We start from the raw sequence: 5740 nt of genomic DNA on the forward strand, positions 1-5740 counted from the left end.
TTGAGGGAGAGCCCCTAATGGCCTAAGAGCTGGAATTCATTTATCAGCAGCTTATATCCCACTGGGAATCCCTGGAGTGATCCTCTATAGTGACTGGGGCTTCTTTTTGGTCTTCCCTTTAGGAAAATAGGACTGGGAGGAGCACAGGGAAATGAGGGCCATGGAAGAGCCACTCATCCAGCACTCACGGCCAGTAGATCCATGGGCAAATAAATCTGTTCCCCCTTGATGGAAATGGGGAGGTTTCAAGATGTAAAATGCCTCCTAGAAGAAATTATTCATCCCTGGAGCAACCCAACCTATTTATTCTTTCAGCTGCAAAGCGCCAACAGCACTCGTGACTTTGCTGTACAACAAGTCACAAGGGAGCAGATTCTTTTTTTCTTCTTTTCAAATGAACCTAAAAAAACCAAAGCTCTGCTTCCTTCCTGAGTTTCTCAATGCTTTATACCTTTTTTCCTCCATTTATTTTTTTTCTCTTCCCCCTCTCCTGCTGAGAACAGGTCATTCCTGTTAAGCAGCTTGGGAAAACTGAATTAAATGCAACAATGATTGTGTTGGAGCAGTGGAAAAGCCAGGTGAATGTTAAAGCTGGGGTGCTGTATCTTGGTGTTTCCCCTGGGTGGGATGCTGTGGCCCTGAAGTCTTTGCAAGGTCCCCATGCTGCCAAACCCCAACTCTTGGCACAGTTTCTTTCCAAGCCATAATGGCTTTTCAGATCTGCTGTGCAGGATGGTACCAAGGCTAATTCTGTGGTGATTTGGGGAAGGTGGCCAAGGAGTCAGCAGCATCCTGGCTTGTGTCAGGAATAGTGTGGCCAGCAGGGGGGAAGTGATGGTGGCCCTGGACTTGGCACTGGTGAGGCTGCACCTTGAGTCCTGTGTTCAGTTCTGGGCCCTTCACTACAAGAAGGTGCTGGAGCAAGTTCAGAGAAGGGCAAACAAGCTGGGGAAGGGTCTGGAGAACAATTCCTATAAGGAGAGGATGAGGGAATTGGGAATGTTTAGCTTGGAATAGAGGAGGCTGAGAGGAGAGCTTCTTGCTTTTATAACTCCCTGAAAGGAGGTTGCAGGGAGCTGCCCTAAAAGAGGTTGTTGACCTCTCAAGTAAATAATAATAGGATGAGAGGAAATGGCCTGAAGTGGCAGCAGGGGAGATTTAGACTGGATATGAGGAAGAATTAAGAATTTCTTTACTGAGAGAGCAGTCAGGCTCTGGAATGGGATGCCCATGGGGGTGGGGGAGTCAGCATCCCTGGAGGTATCTAAAAGCTGTGTACATGAGGCACTTCAGGACATGGTTAGATATATATAAGTCTAGATAAAAAATACAAATTTTAAATTATTGAGGAGGGGAGAGGGGACAAGATGTTGACACTTGGACATGGTGATCTTAAAGAACTTTTCTGGCCAGGACAGTGCTGTGATTCTGAAGTTGAAACTGCTCCAAGCACTTTATTTCTGGGTGAAAAGATGCTCTTCTTTGCATCCAAAGGTGATGCAGTATCCTCCTGGCTGGTCCATGAGTACCAGTTCCCACCTCCCCTGCTGGGCTCCAGCTCTGCTACAGATGCCCAAGGCTGCAAGACTGGCAGCCAGCATCAGGTAAGGACTGAAATCTCTCAGAATATCCCTAAAACAACTCTGCACCTGTGTACTTTGACCTTTGCATGCCTTTACTTTGTAAAGCAAGGAGGGCTCAGTGTTAGTTTTGGAGCTGTGCATGTGCAGAGCTGGAGATCATGGTTATTGGTATCATTTCAACCTGCTTAGCTCAAGAGTGAGTGTATTTAAGGTATTTTATCTGTGTTTAAAGTTGAGTTTGACTCCTAAATACTGTGCTGGAGAAAAATGGGGCTGGAAGGAGCCTTGGTCCCATCCATTGCTGTTAGGGACAGCACGTGGTGCCTCCCAGGAGAGTTAAAATCTCTTTATTCCTTTCTCCAATCTCATTTATTGCCTGAAATCCTCCACCAAATTCAACTGGAGCTCCCAGGTCACACTGATCTTACCAGAATTGGATTTTCCAGCAAATATATGGTAGTCTAAATGAAATCATTGACCCCTACATGCTCTGGAGCCCTTGTTTTAAGGAAGGGACCAGGAAAAGCTCCAGGGTAGGATGGAGTCATGGCTTGGGGAAGGGCATTTTCCTATGGAGTAGCAGAGTTTGTTACTTCCCTACACATGGACCAAAGTGAACTAAGGGGAGGATTTGGCACTGGTCTAACATCCAGCTGCAACAGTGGATTGCCTCTGCCTTAAAATGTCTTAAAAACAGGTTTTTAATTGCAATAATCATGGGTACAGGAGGAGATGGGAAGTGGGCAGCACTGATTTTTTTTTTTTTTTTTAATTTTTTTTTTTTTTTTTTCAAAAGTAATGCCTGGACTTGATGCAGATCTCCAGTGAGTAAAGCAGAAGAAACCATAACAATGTGAATAGGCTTGCTGTCATTTATTATGCTTGCAGCACAGAGCAGCAAAGAGTAAAATAATCCAGCACCGTTTGACTGGCTGAGCTCCAGAGCAGTGTGACTAATGGATCCCATTATCCCAGACCTGGAAAACTGCTTCCCCCTCTGCTGCCTGCCACTTGCATTAACAGGGGATGTTCATCTTCTCCCAGCCACGGGTGAGGATATCAGAGGTGCTGAGATAACCTTGTCCAGGCTCCTGATCCCCCAGCCCTCCGGAGAGGCGATGCTGGAGGTGGTGGTGATGCTCAGGGTGAGTTATTCCCAGCACGTTTTCTTTTCCTCCCAGAGAGCCAGGCCCTGGAGAATCTGCTAACACAGATCCTGGATCAAAAGTGGCTTTTTCCTTGGGGTGCAGAAGGAGATGGTGCAGCTGAAATGAAACCCTTGTGTTGCTGGAGATGGGAGAAAGGCTCAGCAGAGACACCCGGAGTGGCAGATGGAAGCCCAGCTGATGGGTTGCCTGACTGGTGTCATTACTGGTTTTGCATTCCTCTGATGGATCATCAAGGCAGTGGTGGAAAACAGCCTGCTTTGGGGTGGTCTGGTTTCTTGGGTTTAATGGGTTTTGGCTGGCTGAAAGGCTGAGCTGTGCTCTAGGGAACACCAAGTCCTCTCCTTGCTTCGCCGGGGAGATAAAGGGCAGGTTGGGCAGGGGGCTGAGCAAAGGAGCTTTAAGGAGCTGCTGAGCAGGATGAGAACCCTTGGAAAGCACTTGGCTTGGGTTGGATGATGTCTGTCAAGCCTGATGTGAGGGGGAAGGTGGCTGCTGGGCTCTAGAGCCACCCTGTAGAAACACCAGAGGGATGGCTGGGCCCTGGGGACAGCCCATGCTGCTTGTAGGGAGTGACAGGCTGTGCCCCTGGCTGTGGGACATCTCACCCAGGGGAAAACTGACTCAAATGTGGGGATTTCAAGGTTTTGGGAACTGGGTCAGTTCAGCCTGGAGAAGGCTGAGGGGGGGGATTTCATCAATGCTTACAAATATCTCAAGGGTGGGTGTCAGGAGGATGGGGCCAGACTCTTCCCAGTGGTGTCCAGTGAGAGGACAAGGGGCAATGGGGACAAACTGGAACAGAGGAAGCTCAACCAAAACATCAGGAAAAACTTCTTTACTCCAAGGGTAACAGCATTAGAACAGGGTGCCAGGGAGGTGATGGAGTCTCCACCTCTGGAGACTTCAAAACCCACCTGGGTGACATCCTGTGCAACTTGCTTTAGGTCAACCTGCCCTGGCAGGGGGGTTGGGACTGGATGATCTCCAGAGGTCCCTTCCAACCCTACAATTCTGTGATTTCCCTCCATTTCCCATGCTGAATGCTCAGTGAAGTTTCTTTCAGGACTGAGTCTTGGGCCTGCAGATGCTGCCACAAGGCTGCTTGCCAAAATCTCCCCATCAATGCATACGAAAAGAAAGTGTTTGTTTTTCCCATGTGTTAAGTTTGGCATGAACTAAAATTTCAGTGGAATGTAATTCTAAAACTATCTAGTAAAGTAAATGAACAGCCCAGCTCCCAAATTGACTTGGGGTGGTGCCCAGGCTGCCATGTGCTGTTTGCTCTCAGCTGAATTGTCCTGTCAGTACCTCCTGTTCAATAGAATTCACTTTAAAAGAAAAAAAAAAAATATATATTTTTACTGTCTAGCTCCTTTTGAAAGCAGACAAGAAGCTGACTCCATCTTCTCAAATGCTAGAAGAGATTTTTTTAAAAAACCAGAGGTGTGTTTTCCCAAATGTCACACCTCTGGTTCAGTGCAAAGGGCTCTTTGGGTTGTTTTCTGTAGCCTTGTTTGCTTTTTGGTTTTTTTTAATATAGACAAGTATTTTGTTAGCTCTGCTGGCTGCAAGGGCCACTTTAGACATCAATGTTTAAAGATAACAAGTGCTTCCTTTTTGTAATACTTTTTTTTTTTCCTGGCAGAAACACCATCAAAAAAATCCCTCACTAGCTACTAATTAAACTCACAAACACTGAGCAGGCCAGTGGAGCTCAGAAATGTCTGGTACTTTCTAGTTTCTTCTATATTTCCTTAAGGGAAAATAAGAATAAAAAAAGGATTTAATTAAAAAAAAAAAAAAAAAAAAAAGGAAAAAAAATGCTTGTCTTGATATCAAGTGCTCTCAAATAAAGGTAATTTTGGATTCTAGGAATTCTGTAAGAAAGCAGCCAGCTTAGATTATCCAGGGACAGGCCAAGGCAAAGAACTGGGGAGGTTGGCTGGTTTGTTTGGGCTTTTGAAAGGCTTTTCCATAGTGGAGGTTAAGAAAAAAAATGTTTGGCCCAAAGCCTTAGCAAATAGGAATGGACATTCCCCAGGGATGCTGGTGACCCAGGATGTTCCACCTCTCATGAGAAGCTTGGTGTTCAGTTGGGAGAGCAGCTTTTCTGGGAGAAGAAGAGCTAAATAAAGCTATTTTTTTCTTTACCAAAGGCACCCAAAATCCAGCACCAGAGATGGGAAGTTGGGAAGGGGCACTCTGGGACCAGTGCTGGAGCCTGGAGCCTTTCAGGAGAGGGAAGCTACAGCTGGTTTCAGATTTATGGGGTGTTTGGAGCTCCATGACCAAAGGCTGTAGCAGACCATGGGTGTCCTGAGTGGATTTGGTTCTTCTGCAAAGTCTGGGACAAGGTTTGAAGCCAACCAAGGGTTCAGCAGCCCTGGAGTTGAAGGTATCACCATCATCTTTTCAACTCTTAATTGGCAACAGCTCTTGTAAACATGATGTTTGGGAGTGGATCTCTCTCTCTCTCCCAGCTGGAATGGGAGCCTTACCCTGGTGATGAGCTGGGAATTTTATGGATTAGGACATCAGCACTGAGCCAAGGATTTCCACCAGCTGGAGGCAGGATGTGGAAGGGAGAGGAGAGAAGCTTGGAGTCTCCTGTCTCTGGCCTAACAGCACTGCAGCATGGCCAGAAGCCTTCATTATGTATAAAACAGTGTCACTTCAGAAAAAAATTAATGTTTTGCACACCACAGAATATTTCTTCCCATCTTAATTCCTAACATCAAGGTGAACCCTGGCTTCCTTCAGAAATGAAAGCTGAAAAATGCTGGGAGAGGTTTGAAATGGCCTTCTGGACCCACAGCCTCATCAAGAGGTTGCTTTATTTTGAAGGTGAGCTATGACATGTTCAATTTTGAGATTTAGCTGGAAACATCTAGGATTTGTACCCGTGAGAACGGCCCTAATTTTGTCAAGAAAAGGAGATTTGATCCATTATTTTAAACCCACTGGTTCAGGAAGACTCATGCTTCAAGG

At 46.1% G+C, this 5740-nt stretch overlaps 1 protein-coding gene across 2 annotated transcripts in view; it reads left to right on the plus strand.

The window, feature by feature from the left end:
* The window catches only part of AP5M1 (adaptor related protein complex 5 subunit mu 1), a 117387-nt gene that overhangs the window by 106656 nt on the left and 4991 nt on the right, over nucleotides 1-5740 (plus strand). The gene's annotated exons all lie outside the window — the stretch shown is intronic.

The sequence above is a fragment of the Heliangelus exortis genome, chromosome 5, assembly GCF_036169615.1.
Source record: "Heliangelus exortis chromosome 5, bHelExo1.hap1, whole genome shotgun sequence".
NCBI classification, from domain to species: Eukaryota; Metazoa; Chordata; class Aves; order Apodiformes; family Trochilidae; genus Heliangelus; species Heliangelus exortis.